We start from the raw sequence: 20,134 nt of genomic DNA on the forward strand, positions 1-20,134 counted from the left end.
ACACTAATGGATGTCATGTAGATGCGCACAGGCTGTTGACACCCTGTTTTTTCGCCATCTCAGGACTCAAAGCAGTACACACATCCACACGTAAATTTCGAATATGGGCTGCAAGCGTAGTTTTTTTGTTTGTGTACGCACGTCGCATCCTGTGCTCTCCCCGCAAGTCTATGCGGATTCGCACGCCAGGCGGCGACCACACTTCCCTTGCCTTTCCGAGGCCGACAGGAAGCCAATAAGAGTGGCTCATTCCATGGTTGTCATGGTCACTTTGGAGGACACACCTCCTTTTGTTCAAGGCCAGATAATGGAGGCCTTCAGCGCCAACACAAACACAGAGAACGCCTTACATCCTGTAGCACACACATGGAATGTCGAACGTTCGACCTCAGAGAAAATGAGAAATAGGTTGAACCTCCCCAGTAAAGTAAACAGCCTTTGATTCTTTCTTGATAGTAAAGTACATGCGTTTATATTTAAAGGAAACTAAATTTTCAGCCACAAACACATCAGATTGAGCAACTGAACTGACATTGTGTTGAAAGTGAGAATGACGTCAGTATTACTTCACAGAGTTGGATGTTCTAACACTTTTTCCTCTTAATATGACACAATGTACGTTTCCAAGCCAAAGAAAATATATATCCCAGAAGGTCTATGTCATTGTTTCATAGATGTGAAGACTTGTGCAGGTTATGGGTCACTTGAATTAGTTTAGCAACAGTTTACTAACTAATAAAAATAGTGATGATGGAAAAAGGTGACATAATCAAGAATCAAAGTTAAAGTAGCCTAGAGGTTGACCGATGGGGGCTGAGTTGCTGATGGTCGAATCTAGATCACTTACAGAGTTTCTGAAATGGATGCTTTTTCTCTGAAAACCATGTCATTTCATCAAATAGTTTTGATTTATTGTTTTAGGGGAGCCAACAGTCATCACCGTCCCCTCCCATCTCTTTTCCTCTCTTCATCAGCCTTAATCTACAATCCATCTGTTTCATATCTTGGTGCCAGCCACCTATAGTGGATGCATGACCTGCGACCTCTTCAATGCCACGGTGACCCAATTCAAGCACACAGGATGTCTAGGCGGCATCCGTCACAGAAACATGTGCCTTTGTGCATTCTCCTTTCATCAAAGCATATAATATTCCCTCCACCTAATTCTTCCGTTTTTTTATCTAATGAATGAACTTTTTGATGTATGTTGATGAGAGCGGGGAAAAAAGGGACAGGCAAGACAAAGAGGCAGACTACAGCCTCCAGACCCGGAGAAAGACATACAGGCGTAATCTCTTGGGAGAACATCCCATGAACCCGGCTAAAGTTGAATTCCTGCTAGCTGGACCTTTTTTTTGCCGCTTCTAAAATTACCCTTCCTCCTCCCTTTCTTCTTCCTCCTCTCTTCTCTCTCCTCCTCGTCCTCTTTTTCCTGTCACAGGAAGTTCTCACAATTGCTGGCCGATGGTTCCTCAGCATGAGGGAGGAGGTGGAACCTGTGTGTGTGAATACGTGTGTGCGCAAGCGAGTTTGTGTAGACAGACCTCTCTACTATGGATCCAGAATCCAACACTTTTAAAGATAAAGTTTCCAAAAGGGGGTTTCTGGAGCAATGACATCGAATATACATTTTGGGTTTCAGTTCTTAAAAGATAAATTTTTGTTCTTCTAGTCTGAAGAACATTTTAATGCAAAGAGCTCTTTTCCACTATAAACAACCTTTTGTATAATGGAAAGGTGCCATAGATGTAAAATATTCTTCATGGAACTATCAATGCCAATAAAGAACCTTTATTTTTGAAGCTGTGCTATTCTAGTTAAAGAGTCCTTGTTTCAAATGAACAGCACACAAACATCAATATCTGTCTTTGAGCGGAACTAGAAGGAATTTTATCAACGATTCATGTGACCTGATGTCCTACTCGCTAAACTGCCTCCAAGACACTAAGCTCTTTATCTTTCATCTTTCCACACATACATTTTAAATCTGCAGAGAGCAGTCATACATCATTTGTTGAGGATCACACATATCATATTTTGGCATGGCCTGTATAGACATATGGGGGTAGCGAGCAAGAGTCAGGTAGCTCTGAACATGAGAAGATCCCCTCCATCTGGTCACAAACACAGGGGATCATGATCATCGTGGGGTTACACCATTATCACAGTCACTCAACACCACTATCCCAGGCACCTACACACACTTTGCCAGATGGGTCCATTTATGTCTGTCTTGGACTTTCTGACAGATTTAAACATTAGCTATCACTGACCTAGAGCCAGCTTGGCCAGGTCTGGTGACTGGCCACTTTGTGTAACGCATGGCTGATCTCAGGTCAGATGATTAGATATGCTCAATGAAATGTCACCCTATCCATTTCATCTATGATCAAACGATTACTTAAAGAGGTGAAGAAAGAAAGACCCTCCTCTAATATCACAGAGGGCTTCTAATACACCATCTTATTCTTTACCTTTATAGACTAAAACCCAGCAATCAGACAGTTCTTAGGAGGCAACAAATGAGGTTTGAGGCTGAAAACCTGCTTATACACTTCCAGAAATTTTAATGTGAAGGTTTCAATGGCGTGTTTAAGAATGTGTGTATGAGTTTCAAGGCTCTTTACTTATGTGAGTCCATTATGCTCACCAAAACCATGACCTTAGATTATGAGGCGGTGCATGTATATCTTCAAAGTGACATGTTTTAAGCATGGCATTCTTTCCTTTGGCTCCTAACTGACCTGCTTTACTGCCTTATCATCTGGAGTTAACATGACCTCAAGTTTATCAACCTCTGCTTAGAAAAAGAGAAAAAAAAATGTGACATGGAACCTCCTACAACAACATATAGGGCCTACTTTTAAATACTGCATTCTTTTTAAGAATATAAAAAAAAAAATAGGTTGTCATTCTAAGCATGACAAAAGATCTGAGATCAATTTATCAACTAAGTAACATTTTCGTATTTAACCTATGGGTTAATAGTCGGGGGCTCCACTTTCTCTCAGTAAAAAGGAGAACAAACTTTATCTTATCTTGTGCAACCCTTGCAATGTTAACTGTGGGCCTAAACTGCAGTAAACTAGCTAAATGTGATTTTTTTTTTTTATAATGTAGATCTATTTAGTTTAGTTAGATTTATATACAATTGTGATGTGTAATTTTATAAATAACGAAATAATATCGGTATTAAGGTTTTTTATTGTTAGTCCGATACTGATCTTAACAGAAAAACGCTCAAGCAGCGCATTTTTGCTATGGTTACCTCCTCAGGTGATCTCGACTTATATCAGTGTCTATTTCACTCTGTCTAGCTTTTAATCTAACTATTTTCGTCGTAACTAAAGCGCTGTTTCAAAACACCATTATATGTGCATGTAAAAACACATATTGTTAGGACAACCACCCCTCAACACAAGGAAAGATGCACGAATGCGCATTCAGAATCAGAGGACCACAGCGCACTCTTTACGCGCTCTTTGGCAATGGCAGATTTTAGCAAAACCTCCCCCAGTCTCTGCATGAATGAAAACGTAGACCAACACTGAAGAACCACTCTTATCTACGAACTATGTGAAATCAACGTAAAAACCAATGGTGTCGGGGATCGCGAGGGGAGATTAGGCTACTTATCGGGCAGTCTGGACTGGAGCGCCGGCGGCGCGTGAAAGATATCACACGCATCACCCAAATAACTGCAACTCAAAACTTCAGGACGAGATGAAAATCTACAGCTGGAATAACTAAGGGAGAAAAATGAACGAGCACTACAATATTTAACATTCCACTCCTACATCCTCTCCTACTGTTCGAATCATGTTCTGACACAAAATATGTTTTATTTAGGCTAAATGCACCCTCAAATGACAACCATTTATGACGTCCATTATAATAATTTCATTGTAGGACGATGATGCTGAAATATAACTGACCCAATGGTTCAGTAGTAACAGTTGAATAACAGTCTGCAAGGTTCGAACTTGTAACTTTTCGGTGAACAGACCCAAAACTGGCAATTCCAAAGAGACATATAGGCTACTTGTTGAACGTAAATACACAAGCAATACAATATAATAGCTGTGTTACAAAATATAATTCGATTTTTACGTAAATCAAGCAGTTTTTCATTTGTATATGCCTACCACTTACATTAAAACCACTGCCCATGGACATCGGATAAAAAAATAAATAAAAATAACTAGCCAGCTCCTAAAAATATGACTTGTCTTATCAATGTCATCTAGATTCACTTCAAATCAGCTAGTAAACTTATTTATGTCGTTTAAGATGTGATATGGCATTCATAGCATCATCTAATCTAATAATACATCTAGGTGCCACCAAATTACAAAAAAAAGTGATTCATTAGAAACGGACACTGCAAAGACTTGCAAAAACTCAACAGAGAAACAAATCAGTAAGAGTTAACGTTAATTAACGTAAAGTTACTGTTAAACATATAGGACTACTTACGAGTAAGGATCATGTTGAGTCCCGCTGCGATGCTTCACGAGTCCTCTTGGTTTTATTCCAACATTACAGCAAAGCTCGCATAGTATTCCAACAGCCTACGAAGTGAATTCGCAAATTCTATGATTTAAAAAAGGTTCCTCCGGACTAAATAACGTTTATAGAAGGTCCAAAGGCCAAAGAGCAAAAAAGTAAATCCATGACTGATTTCCTTTCCTGTCTGCCCAGGGCAAAAAATGTTCCTCACTCCACGAGAGAGCTGTGTTTGAAACGCCTGTGAACGGACTGGCCCGCGTGTGAATGCGAATGTGAATGAACAGACTGATTCACTGTTTAGGAATGGGAGGCTGGGAGAACGCTCCACCTCCCCGCCCAGGACAGCCTCAGGTGGGCTTTCGCTGCTCTAGACGGGGAGGTGGAGCTATCATTCAATTGCCAATGCCTATTTCATTGGCATGTTTATAGCCCATGCATGCACACAATAAAATTAGTGACAGGAAAATGATAAACATGTAGAAATGTTTAATAATAATAACAATAGCCTAAAAATAATGTATAAGTAGGCCTACATTAAACACTCAACAAGACTATTACAAGAAATAATGGAAATTATAAGTAATATATTTTTAAATACACCAACCGAATGATTTCCATGACGTTTGCTGCATTATGCATATACATTACAAAATGAATGAATCTTCTTACATGTAAATGTAAATTAGTCGACGTTACTTATTGATTAATCTTACCAAACCACGAAGTCCAAATAAAATAATCGGAATGGTTGTATGCTAATAAACAATGTAAAAAAAATAAATAAAAAAATAAAAAAACTTTTTTGAACCCTATTAACCCCCCCCCCCCCCCCCCCCCCCCGCCTGAAATATAGCCTATATTAAGTATCCTATTAGCTAGATATATGATGGCAGTAAAAGGAGAAAGTGGGGTTCTCCTCTAAATTTCACCAGTGTCACTACTTGGAGCTATGGTTACAGAAAGTGAAAATTGATTTAGGATTAACATTAAATCCAGATGCGTTTAAATAGATTACCTGCAGCAGATTAAACTCCGATTAATACGAATTAAAATAGTCTAATAACACAATTACAATTATTATACAAAAATTGTTAATTCATTTTAAATTAATTAGGCTACATATAAAAATAAAGATAACCATGTCTTAGTTAGGATACCATTGCGCGCATACGCGCATTGCCAATTTAATTCATTTAAAATCATATTTATTTTATTTTATTTACTAGTCTTTGTCCTTGTCTGTCTATAATCCAAATCTAAAATGCTCTATGCTTTTCAAGCGAAATTCAAATCATCCAAAAGTGAGAGTGGGCTCGAATAGCCTACTGTTCATTTGGCTGAACGACATTGTTTTGTACTTAACTTTAAACTGCAATTAAAACTGCGCGCGGTTAGCATATCATTAGAGGTCTTCATTAAGAAGTGGGGCCGTTTGAAAGCCGCTATTGTGGGACATGATGTTGTGAAAGGGGTTAGACAATGAGTCCGTTCTGCTATGGTAATTCCAACAAGCCCCATCAACAGGCGTCCCTGATCCTCGTCTCTTCGCGCACGCACGCTCATAGGTGCAGCGCGGCAACAGTAGCTTTGCACAGCAGAGCAAGAGCTTCTATTGTGTGAGGAGCTCTTATTGAGATCAAACAAGCTTATGGTCCTCTCTGATGCTTCCTGCTTTAGAAGTCAATAGAAAGTCACGTTCACTTCCTTTTGCCGGTTCAATTAAAATCACGACAAAGAATGGAGACCTATTCATGTAAGCCATGTAATGCATTTTTAATGAAATGTGTGTCTTTGATTGGAGTCACAAAGTAGGATTCATTTTATTGATATCCATTTTATTATTCATCATGCAATAAATAGGAATATGCAGATATTTAGGTAAAATCAATGCACACTATGGTATCAAGGCAATGGAAGTGGCCTTCAGTGTTCATTATACATGATTAAAAAAAAAGTATAAGTCTACTGCATAAGCCTCATTAATTTCTCTTGTCCGGTTCTGTAAAATAATGTAGCATGTCTGACTCACAAGGAAAAACTTATGCAGAGGTTATTACAGGGGAAATTGCCTTACTTGTGGAATCTTTACCTCAGCCTTTATTCCTCACTCTCCAGAAATTCAGCAACTGCATTCAGACATGCCAGAGACATTGAGTGAGAGATGTGTGTGGTTTTGAAACTGACTCACCAGATTCATCCCTCTTTCCGTCTCTGTCTGTCATCTGTATGTCTGCACCTTTCACTCCACCCTGGCAATTGTATTCTCCCAACACAAAACCATTTCATTCTTAAAGGTACACTACTTAGAATAACTTTTTTTTTTTTGTTCAAGATTAACAATTTAAATAATGATTGTGGCAAGCAGAACGAGGCAGAGGGACCGTGAGAACGGGGCGAGGCCGGTGGCGTGATAGATAGGGGAGCGCGGGGCACAACCTAAGTTGTTAGTTGTAACACACATGGGGTGCGTCTCAATCAGCTCCCTAGTTCAGTCAGGGCACTGATCAGGACATAAGTCTCTGACTGAGACGCACCCATGGTTTAAAACTTTCCACACATGCCAGGATGACGAAACTTAGTGTATTTAGTTGCCATATCAACATTATTTAGAGAAAAAATTGCGCCAAAATTAAAAAATCTTTGGAAGATATTACTGAACATTCATTTAACCATAGCAAAAGTACATTTCTTAGTAAGTAAGTTTATTTTTCATCTCTGTTTTTTGTGTTTATTTAAAATAAGACAAATCTGATATTCTTTTAATCTTATATCTGTTATTTAACAGTCGAGATCGTTCTTTAATGCTGATTCTATACTTTTTATGAATTCTTTTGAGAAACCATGAGAAAAAGGTGAATAAAGACTGAGAGTCAATGTTCAGAAATTATTCATTATTATTATGTTTTGAACTATGCTGTATAGCAGCATTTAGCGATGTGTTTGTTGTCAAACTCAAAAATCTGTATATTTTTAATGATTAAAAATGCCATTATTTTATTTTAAAAAGTTAATAATTGTATTTTATTGACAATATATTTTAGTTTGTGTTTTTTTTATTATATCAGATAACATTTGAAGCTGTCATTTGGTCATGTTACATTGTACCCCTTGCATGTTGTCACATTTTCACTTCCATTCTTTCGGGGTAAATCAAGAAAAAAGTATAGACTGTATTAATGAAACAAAACCACATAATTTTAGTAGACATGTGTGAAATTAATGTGGGAAAAAATAAACTCTGAACCCCAAGTGGATTTACACAAACTTAGACTCTCCCCTAATGAGCGCCAGCTGTGCGCCGCACTGGTCTCGTATCTCTCACGGAGGAGCTTTGGAAGCATTCAAGGAGGAGCGGTGACAGTGAAGGACGAAAGAGGACCAGGCCTGGACAATTTTCTGTTTAATTTCTACAGAACACCAAAAATATAAATTTAAGAATATTTCAACTGTCTTTGTACATGTACTTATTGCCAATGGGGTCCAAAACAACATTGAACCCTACTAACTTTCAATGAATGGAAAAAGCATTAAAAAATATATATGTTCCTTTGTGTTCCACAGAAGAAAGTAAATAATGCATTCTTAGAAGAAAAGGTTCTATATAGAACCCTGAAAGGTTCTGTCAGGTGTTCATATATTGAACCTTTTAGGGGTTCCCATCATGTGATCATTTTCGTGGATTTAGTTTTATTTAGTTTTAATTCACTTGAATTATGAATTAGACAGCTCAAAGATACTTAATCACTAGACAAATTTAAATAACCTGTTAAACATGAATGAGCTGTGCAATAATTTAAAACATTTCTCCTTATATAGAACATATTTGACATGAAGGGATCTTTAATATTGAGTCAAGAACCCTATGGTTATTTTTATTTATTATGGATAGGGTTGGAACAAACATTAGTGTGGGTAAAATTATAACAGTATTTCATTTTTGGGTGAACTATTCCACATTGTGTGTGTGCCAGCCCAGCAATAACCAAGACAATGTCTAAGTGCACTGAACATTTGACCAACGGTTTGAGCAAAAATTCCAACTGCTAAAAATGTGGTGCACAGAAAAGGACTGAACTGAAATTATATTTTGTGGACATTATATTTAGCAGGGTGCTATTGCAAATTAAAGGAGCATATAAGAGACGCCACCCTAGCACTGTCTGAAGTTCACCGGATCCTGTACTTTTACTCCCACAATGCTTTGCCTTCTACAGAAACAGAAAATGACTGCTGAGAATTTAGAAGTTTGTATGTGAGTGAATGTGTCACCTTTATTTTGCTATATAGTTCAGTCAGGCTATCTGTAACAAGTGAACATTTTTGAATGTATTTGTGTGCATGTTTCACAACAGGCCACTACAATCCCAAAGTAAGACAAAGGGGGAAGAATACTCTACAGAAGAATAGAATTGTTATTATCATCTATTTATAAACCAGCACAGGTTCAAAACAATCAGAAATAGACTGAGCAGGTGTGAGCATGTGCATTTCCACACACCACATATTTAAGCTGTGGAAGTAAGCCGATATATTTTTGTTTGCGATTGTGCATGCTAAACAAATGGGGACCTTGTGCATTACTGTATTTCATCAGACCACAAAAGCTGGATATGTATGTACAGAATGTGCCAGCTTTAATATCCAGAGGATAAAAACAGGAAAAAGCCACACAGGCTACCTCTTACCCTGTTCTTACAGATACATCTCAGCCTCTCCCACTTCCACACAAACATAAATGACAACAACATACAGTACACACTTCCTTTAACTAAAATAAGGGCTCATTTTTATTTTTAAACATATACATAGCAAAAATAAATGTTAACTTAAGATAAATTTTTTGCTCATTAGTTTTAATCAAATTATTTTTACACTATAAACCCCATGCTTCATTTTGTTGAAATGAACTAATATGTGTTCGAAGAATTGTTCATTCTTAGTTCGTGTTAACTAATGTAGTTAAAGGCAGGGTAGGTGATTTGTTCCAGAAACTTTTTTTGTTATATTGGTTGAAAGTCTCTTCACATCCTGATAGCAATCACTATACGTGATTCTAAATGTATTTATATGTATACATCGTCTGTGGAAGGCTTAGGACCATAAAATATTTGTCCAATCATTGCCATCATTCATACGATGTCCTTCCAGCCTGTCAACCATAGACTGTAAAAAAAATATGGACGTAGTGTCCGTGACGTCACCCATAGGATTCTAGGATTTAGACAAAGAGGCGGGACGTGGGTGGAGCTGAGGTGAGGTGATGACTAACAGACAGCAGACAAACAGCAATCCACCTGCCACTCAAAGTGGCCACGCCCTTAATTATGCAGAACTTTGAGGCTTATACCGTATAGACCAAAACCACAATTTCTACCAAGCTGTAAACATGTTTTTTCTGCTGCAAAGTTGGGCATTTTAACATGGAGCTCCATTTTTTCAAGGATAATATAGTTTGAAGAAGCATTCAGTTCAAGTCTGTGGCAAACCTCAAGTGTTTTCTGCATACCATTCAGATCAAAAAGAAGGTGGAAAGCTCTCATTAAAGGCACAACACTTCTTTTAGCTTTAGGTAAGTGACTATTACCAACATAATCTAATCAGAGGACCACTGAAGTGCCTTTAAACACGCAGCATTATTCAATGTGTTGACGTAGCTAATTTCCTGTGAAACAGGAAGACAGGGCGGGAAATATCAAGCAGCTCCTAAACAGCCAATAGCGTTTCATGTATATCACAGTTTTAGTGCCTTTCAGATCGGTAAAGCTGCAGTTTCCTCCTAATCTCAAACCGTTTCTCATCAAAATCTCCTCCATATCGTTTTGAAATACAGCATTCTGTGCAGAATTCAAATGGGTCCGATGCGTTTTGTTGTCTGCGCTGACTCGCGCATGTGATCCGCTCTGTGCTCTCGTGTCTCTGGACCGGAGCAGAATGTGTGTGTGCGCTGCGGCGGTTTGCGTGAAACCAGACTTCATTCGCCTCAAATGAAAGCATTTACACTGTCTGTATCGTTCCCTATCCCCTATATAGTGCACTATGTGCCATTCACCATGTAGAAAATAGTACATGTGTGAGCAAGTGACCGATTTCAGACGCAGCTTTAACGTCTATTTATGGGGCGGGACGCTTCAGATTCTAGAGAGCATTTGATTGGACAGAAGATGGGATGAGAAGCTAAAGTCTGCGGTGATGTCATTCAAATCCGTGATCCATTTTAACGGAAGTGAGAGACTGTATACGTTTTTAACCCTCTGGGGTTCTTCATTTATGGGTCACACTCAGGACCTTCGGGTCAAAATGACCCGGAGGGGGGGATTAAGATAAAAAAGATTTGAGTAACATCAATTAAATATAAATATTTGTTCAATAATATTTTTTCTTTTCCTTTTTGGTGTTTTGAGATAATTTTATGATTTATAATTAATATTTATGCAATAATTATGACCCATTTTTTCCCATTGAATATTGAACAATATTTGAACAATATTGACACATTGAGCATTTTTATCATGCAATAGCACATTTTTACCACTATAGTGGATCTTGCGTTTTATAAAAAAAAGTTTAAAATTGTAGCTTCATCGGAATGGTCCGAAACTTGGTGACTTGGTATATGAACACCCCAAAAGATTGGGGACAGGATTCCAAAAGTCTAAGTGGTCGTAAAAAAAAAGTCACACTCAGGATCTTCGGGTCAAAAATGACCCCCATAGGAAATGAATGGGAAATTAGTTTTTTTTTGTGCATACAATCTACAAATCAGCCATGATGCAGAAAAAAGGACTCAACAGTGAAGGGGTGAATCTCTAAAACATCAAGAGTGTAAAACAGACAAAAAAACTCACTCACACACACGCACACACACACTTATACACACAAAAACACACGCACACACAAATTAACGCATGCCATTCCAAAAGCTAATTGTCAATGTAATTAGCAATAAAGTCTCAGTTTTCCCTATAATTTGGAACAGACGCTTGATATTAGATTTGCTGACTTGCAAAATTTCCTTACATTTTCTGACGGTAACGTAATTTATAACTGGCTGCTTTGGCAGTTCCCCAATCCATTCCGGATTTTTCCATGAGCTAAGCGGTCTTACGTGTATCAGAGGCATTAGTGTACACAGCTGTTATGGAGATATATACAGAGTGCAGAGATGGAGGACTTCTGGCTCTCCTCAGAAGCTGTCTGGAATCCAAGAGGCCCTGAGGGAGATGACTGAGATAGACTCTCTCCAACATGGACTCGATGGATTTTTGACAAGTCTGAGATTCAGAATATTTGCCCATAATGGGGGTTAAAAGGTGAATGTACGTCCTAGTGTGCGAACGAAAGATGATTTATGTCTAAGCATGTGTTGCATTGCCACATGCGTGTCCAGAAAATGGCCAACAAATGTTTAGCCGTAACAGTGGTGGTATTCACAAGCCATCAGCCATGAAGAGATGAACCAGGCATGGCATTCACTCAAGAAACAAACATACTGTGTACGTGTGGGAAAGTCACTTAAGGTTACAGGTTACTATTTCAAAGAAGTTAACAACTACGGGAAAGAAAATTATGCATGTTTACCTGATAGACTTGAGAAACATGACTGAATATTAACAATATAGTAATATTGTTCAATTCAGATTTGAGCTGCATGTCTTGGCAAACTCGACTTCTGTACACCAGAAATACTTTACCTTCTACGGTATTCAGGTGTGAATCAAATAAACCACTGTCCTCCACAGGTCTCCTTTCCAACTTTACGTGTAATGCTTTTAGGCATTCCCAAAGTAAACCATTAGCTGAGTTTAGTTGATCTGATTACAGATCAGTTTTTCCTCACAGTTTTGTAGGCACATGACAGACTCTATAGGGAGGGGAGACACTAAAGCATTCAGGCTACTTATCCAATAACATGTTGACATACAAAAAGTGTACAACTTATAGTCCCTGTTTACACCTATTAAGATGCGTTTTGGTCGATCGGATCATGAGTAGACCATAAGTAGACCTTACACCTTGTATTTTAATCCTTCTCTTTTGTCCACTTTCGACCACTTCTGTCCGATTTCTTTGAGAGGAGGGTCTATTTATGGGCTTTTTCCGATCTTTCAATCTAATGGATGAAATATGCTCCCACAATTTAGCTTTCGTTTCTGCTCTGATAGGTGAATGTGTGTTATAAATCAGGAATTGTGACAACAGTGTTCTTGGTATGTTTTTCATCTTCAAACCAAATTTGGGTTTTCAGCCGACAAAGTTTAAATCCCATCTAGCTAGCCTGATTCCCATACTTTTTACGCATTAGGTCAGCAGGTGGAGAGTATTCAGCCACATGACCACATGAGCATCTACGAAAGCAATACAGTCTACCTCTGGAAGTGGTCGAAAGTGGTCAAGCTCAAAATCTTTTAGACTCAGTTTACACCTATATTTAGCATTGTCCACTTGTGGACCGATCGACCAAAACACATTTCAATACCAGGTGTAAACAGGGCCATAGTTGAGAGGCTCAAAATACACAATAGCTGCGTTTCCACTGTTAGGCCAAAGGCGGACGTGCTAGTGTGTTCCAACTGTAACTTCCGAGGCTTGATCGGGCCTTGTTGGGGCTTCCTCAGGCGGCAAACAGCCAGGGTTTTTTGGCCCACGAATACCTTGGTCCAAAGCTGGGGCTTGAGGAGTGGTTATGAACAAAGGCAGAGTTTATCTGAGTCTGGTGACACAGCACTGCAGATGATTTCATAAACCAGCTAACATTAGCATTAAAGACTTTTATGTCTAATAATTTCAGTTCAAAACTCACTTTCAGGCAGCAGTGAGTGTTTGAAATAACTTCTGTATGTGATCCGATGTGAATTCTGATCACTGTAAGGCAAAAATATATATGCAAAAGATATGCACACTAACCATTATCATAGTAAACATGGTAAATATGGTAAATAAATCATATAGGCTATCACAGTTGTGTATTTATTTCATCTGTCAGTATGTCTTGTCTCTTTTTACTGGTCTGATCCTTATTAAGCTCAGCATATGTCATAAAATAAAGACACTTTTTCGGGAGCTTTCTCTGTTTCTCTGACTGAAAATATTACTGTACGGACTATCACTGAGAGAGTCCTCAGGTCGTAGTTTGGTGGAAAATTTGTAGAAATGATCATTCTTTCTAAACGTGATGTAAACATACTGTACTGCGACTACAAATAAACAGAAACTGACGTGACTGAATAAGTACAGTATGTGTCCTCTTTCTTTTGTGAAATACCACTTTATTTCTGTGTGACTAATGTGCCATTTTGACACAAATTAATTCATTAGGATTCATTTATCACTTATTAATATAAACACTGATGCTTGGGTTCTAAGTCATTAAGTAAACAACAAAATTGTCAACAAACGGACGCTTTTATCATGTTCGTTTTGGCAATCTGGCTAGTTTCCAGTGATTTCTTTCTGACTCGTTTTCTGATAAAACTTCCATTTGTTGGTGAAATTATGGGTTTGTGTGACTTTGTTCCAGAGAGGTGTTACAGGTGGGCTAATGTGTCAAAACAGGTTTAAATGTGATCAAAGTAACAGTCACACTAGCAAATGTTTGACAAAATGACATGGTTTATTGTTAATAGTATAGCGATATATAAAGCACCGCTCACACAGAAGTCACTTTCAAACCAAGCAGCTTTCTGTTGATCAGCACAGTGAATTCCCTTGTGTTGTTGTTTTTTTTCCCAGAGGCACAGAATTAATGACAAATGCAACTACAACATCCCTGAACATGCACACTCCATCCATTCCGCACTTCTTTTCAGTTCTCTTTTTCATCTCTTGTTTTCAAATTCCTGGCTATATGAGGCTATATTAAAAGACGGCTGCAACTTGAGTGTTGTCAGCTGGCCGAACAGCATATTTTTCCCACAATGAAAGTGACAGGCCTCTTTGAAACTATAATAACTATGCAGCTTTATGGATCGGATGGATGCTAGCTACTGAAATTCACAAACGTCCCCTAATCCACTGAAGACCAAGCCAAATGAACTTCGGGGAAATGAACTTGCGTTCATGCATTTTGTTGCTCATAAGAGTGTAAAATCCACAAGAAATATTTTTAAAACTTTGCTGTAGAAGTGTGTGCAGAGTTTCAAAATGTAAATAGTACAACATGTTGTGACTGAAGCAGAAGTTTAGCAGTTTAGTGTTGAATAAATACTTCCAAGCAAAGTAATATTGGTGGATTTCAAGGCTCACACTCAAATCATGCAATAGTAAAGGAATTCAAAATATAATTATAATTATAATCTAATCCGATTGGCCAAACAGTGTTCTAAGGGCTAATATTTCATATAATGGGACATTTTATTCCACCCATTTGTATTTGTGTTGTTCCAGACCAGAATATGTAGGTGTAGCGGCATTGTATTTAATATGAAGTTCTTGAACAAAAGGTTCAATTTGTTAATATTCGATAACACATTACGTATGATGAAAGGACAATAAACAATACCTTAAAATGGGGTGACCATATTTTGATTTCCGAAAACCAGGACACTCGGCCTGGCAATAAGATACTCAAATGATACTTGAAGTTTACTCAAAGATTCCTTATTAATTTCAATACATTTAAAGTATGGGGCATGTACAGAGAGCAACTCTGTATGGATAAAAAATTGTTATATTAGGGCCAGGACAGGACTTGACAGGACTTGACAGGACTTGTCCTGGGAAAACAGAACGTTTGGTCACCCTACCTTAAAAGAATTTGTGAATATTTATTAATTTCTTTATTAAAGATATTTGTAATATTCCAAGAACAGTGTTAGGGTTAATGCATTACAAGTAATGAGTTACACTATCAGATTACTTTTTTCAAGTAACTAGTACACAAGTACAGTAACACATTACTTTGAAATTTACAACAAAATATCTGAGTTAACGCAAGTTACTTTGTTTTTCTATTTATTGACTGACACTTTACCTGTCCAAATCGAGAGTAAGTGCAGAGGCTTTGTGTGAACATGATGGTTATTGTAGTTTTAGAATAAGTGTGAGCATGCATTTACTCATCTCACTCGCAGAAAAACAGATTCAGTATTCCTCAAAATGAATATAAACAGTGAAATGCAAACTCAGAGTATTTTGCAAACCTGCAATAATTAAATATGTGAAATAACACAAATATACTTTATGTATTTAATCTCTAAATTAGCCATACTTATAAGCAAAAATGACACATTTGTGGGCTTTTTTCTATACCTGCAGTAAGAGTATTGCAGTTTCTTTTCTTGCATCCTATTCTTCTGCAATCCAGAGCACAGCTGAAAGGTTTGTTGGAGCTGCACCCTCTAATGTACAGGTGTGATTTTGCATTTATTTCAGCCTGAGGCTTATTCATTTCACTTTTGTGTGAAAGGGTTACATTTGCCAAAAATATAACTTTTTTTTGTTATTAAAAAAAACAAACAAACAACCAAGCCCAGTCCAGATAAGAAAAATGAATAGGGACATGATGCATACAAAGTCAATAATAAAGTTAAGCAATTAGTTACTTTTTTTTTTAGGGAGAAATGCATTATTTTAACACATTACTTTTAAAAACTTTCCCCGACACTGATTATGAATGCATAAATATAATATTAATAAATGCTGTACAAATAGTTTATTGGCAGTTCATGATATCTAATGCCTTTAACAGTTGTATAGAAGCAATGTTACATTTGCAGTGGTGCAAATGGTTTGAATAATGATGTGCCAAACCACAACCATGTTGGTATTCTGTTCACTTTTGTGATATTGTGTAGATAAGAATGAAACAAATGTGGCTGACATACTACATGCGTGCAGAAAAATAAAGCAACACATGCACACACTCGCATTACCACTCACTCATAGAAATGTGTCTGCATGATGGGCAATGAACCTACCACCTCCAAATAAAGGCTCATATTTTTCCAATTAGTCATGCAAGAGAAGAAGAGATTACACATGGTTTCCTTTAGTCGGCAGACACATGCAGAGACAATCGGGTATGAGTGTGTGAGTGAGTGAATGTGAGCGCGTGGAAGCCAGTGAAAAGAGAAGGAGATCAAGAGTTCAACATAAGAGCAAACGATGAAGTAGCCACAGTGATGTTTACTTTTCCTCAGCTCAATTGACTTAGTCTTCTTTTATGTAACTCATATTACCATGAGTCGTTTTTGGATACCCTCTCCCTTTTTCTCTCCTACTGGGCCTCTGGTAATAATTCAAAAGGTTGTCATCAATCTTCCTCACTTGAAATGTTTCTGCCCTGATATAGATTCTCATCAACACTTTTAGCTGCTTCAGTTGCCCTTGAATCTTCAGCCGGCATGGTCCATTTCAGATAATTGATGTTTAATGAAGAGATTTGTTGGTGGAGAGATGTAACTATGGAGACTGGTAAACCTTTCCAGCCTTTTCTCCCCTCCCCAAACCAAATTATGATAAATATGATTTTGCATTTCCTAATGACTCTGAACAGATTCTCTAAGCCCTAAATCGTAAACTACGGTCAATTTAAAGTCAGTGTTGAAAAAACATACTCCAGCATAAGCTGAAATGGTTTTTACAAGAGGACTCCTTTAGCTTACAGAGAACTGCACTGTTTCGTGCCATGTTCAAAAATACTCCATAGAAGTCTAGTCAGGAAACCACTGGCATACTTCTGTATGACTAATAAAAAACAAACAAATGACTGTGGAGTTAACAAAAAGGAATATTTTTGGGTTCTAGTGTAATTCTTGGAAAATTCTGAAGACGCTTGCTTTTGTTATTTATCAGGGGTTGAATTCAGTCAGAACATTCCAGAACAGTGTTCTAGTAACTCTTTGATGTAAACTATACTGCATAGTTGCATTTTTTGTCAATCTATCCCATTTTCTGTATGCTCTACTCTGTCTCCATGTAGGCTAGTAAGTGTACTTTTTTTAAAGTTTTCCATTCCTTGCAATAGAGGTTTATTCAACCGAGGTTCAGAAGTTCAGGTGAGAATGAACTCTAAATGAAGATTTTGTATTTAAATGCACTGCATGTTATATTTAATAAATTCAGACTAGATAATTCTCAGAAAGATACAATGTCTGTATAACAGAAGCAATTTCTGCACTATTTCTGGCCACAGGACCCGGGCATGTTCCACACGGCAGTCACGAGGAGAGCTTTCAGTGTGAGAATGAGCACACAAAAACATTACTTAACATGCTAAGCAATAAGACAACAAACACAGGCACTTTCAACTTTGGAGAGGTATTTTTGAGAACGGTAGTGAACATCAAAAATCTGTTCAGTGATTTCTGTGTGGCTCAGTCCAAAGATCATCTGATCAGATTATGGACAAAGTTGGACAATTTGTACACTCTAAAAAAAAAGGCTCGTAATCATAGGGGAACCTTTTTTAGTGCTATATAGCACCAATTTTGGTGCTTCAGTGGTTCTTCAGCGGTTCTTCAGAGGTGCTATATAGCACCTTAGTCAAAGAACCGGTGAAGAACCTCTGAAGAACCGCTGAAGAACCTCTGAAGAACCGCTGAAGAACCACTGAAGCACCAAAATTGGTGCTATATAGCACTAAAAAAGGTTCCCCTATGATTACGAGCCAAGAACCATTTTTGGTGCAATATAGAACCTTTTTTTTTTTTAGAGTGTAGGAGTAGTAGCAAAATGTTTTTATTTTTATTTACTTCAAAATCTGACAAATTTACTTCAATTTACTTTAATTTGGACAAAGTTATAAGCGTTCTTGCAAACTAGGTGGCGCTGTGTTGAAACTTCTCAGGTACCTTCAGGACATGCTAACAATGATCCCAACTAATTTTGTGCCGATATGACGAACCGTTTAAAGATATCGCAATTTATGACAAAATCCAAAATCGCTAAATCCATATCCACGGATTCAGAATGACACAAGGAATCCATGGACACTAATCCAAGATCATGATTTTCTTATGAACTATTCAAAGGTTATGAGCAAAACATTTTCAGATATCATGACTTGTAAGTGGTGCTGTTCTCAAATTTGGCATGGACCCTCAGATCATGGCTAATACAATCTTATACAATCTAACAACAATTTATTAAGAGTTGAACAAAAATTACATATTGAGGGCCCTATGAAATTATTTTTCTTCTCAAATTCCGTTTTTTTATTTTTTATTCTGTGTTTCCTGTTTTAAGTTTTCTGGATTCCATTTTAATGGATTAATCACATTTTAATAATCAAAAAGCATGTATAATTAACTGAATTCATGAAAACAAGTTATTCTTTGTTTTAATTAATTTCTATAGATGTTTTTTTTTTGCATTTCCATTTTTTTTGCAATTAAATGAAGGCATGTGAAATTATTTTTTTTGTCAAACAAAGTGCTGCACAACAGAGCTTTACCGTTAAAATGAAAACATGGAAGAAAAATTTTGATTATTCCTTGAATTTAAAAAAAATTTTTTATTAATGTTAGTATTATTATTACATTAAGACGTAGCTAAATTGTACTGTACAACATTAATACATGTCTGACACAATTTATTCAAGTTAAACCAAACTTTTATTTTGACGGTTTGCTGTGAAGACCTGTGTGTTTATGATATGACAATATTTTTCTTAAATTAAACTGCTCACTGAAAATGCTCATGAAGTGACTCTCAGAGTGGCTCTGGAGATTAAGTTTATGTATTCATGTCCTCATATAGTGTGGCGGCAGAGGTCACACATGCTTCAAAGTTGGTCATATTACACATCATGTTAACCTTACATTACTATACATTACCATCAATTCAAGTGTGTTCATAGGGCTGCCATGGACTCCCATTGGGGAGGAATAATTATAAAGTAAACCAGGCTTCTACTAATATACCTCTACTATGATCATTCATTTTATTCCTTATTCTGTTGTAAACTGAATAATTGTTGTTGTATTTACAGTAGTGACAGTATCATCACAAAGAGGTCAACAAGGGTGCATTACAAATATGATATCGTTTTATCATCATCTAACACTTTTTTTGTTGAGTACCATAGCGATTATGGGATTAATGATCGGCATTCGCATCCTAATGATGCGGCTAACAAGCAAAGATCAGGACATCCTGTTGTTTACAGAGTCATTTACTCATGACCGCAGTGATCCTCCAGATAAATTTGCTAAATTTGGTTAATGTCAGTAACTCAACAGGCTGTTGATTCACAATCACCGCATGAACTTCAGCTTGTTTTTCTGGTGTGCATGTCAATAATAAGATAACAAGCAAACCAAACTGCAGTCTTTTGTGAGCTTTTAAGGGAGCACATCATCTGGTTTATCTTTGTCTTGTGTGACTAATGCGCTTTCATGAGCTAGCATTTCAAAGCAGATGTCATGCTTCAGAAGTGTTATACGGCAGACTAACACTCAGACAGATGGGCTGAAATATTGTTTGGCTGCGATTTCATGGACCATGATTCATGCGCATTCCTATCACTGGCACAATAATGTGCAGCTTCAGTAATGTGTAAACTTGGCCAAGGTGTGATCGAGTGAGTTGGCTGCCAAGCATGTGCCAGTCGACAAACTACGACTGTGAATTAGTCATGGCCTTGGGCGAAGAAAATTGCTTAAATAAACATCCACAAAGTAGGCTT

At 37.4% G+C, this 20,134-nt stretch overlaps 1 protein-coding gene across 1 annotated transcript in view; it reads right to left on the minus strand.

The window, feature by feature from the left end:
- Nucleotides 1-20,134, minus strand: part of dlc1 (DLC1 Rho GTPase activating protein) — a 168,267-nt gene that overhangs the window by 20,603 nt on the left and 127,530 nt on the right. The window lies entirely within an intron of this gene.

This window comes from Gobio gobio (assembly GCF_949357685.1).
Source record: "Gobio gobio genome assembly, chromosome: 3".
Lineage (NCBI taxonomy): Eukaryota > Metazoa > Chordata > Actinopteri > Cypriniformes > Gobionidae > Gobio > Gobio gobio.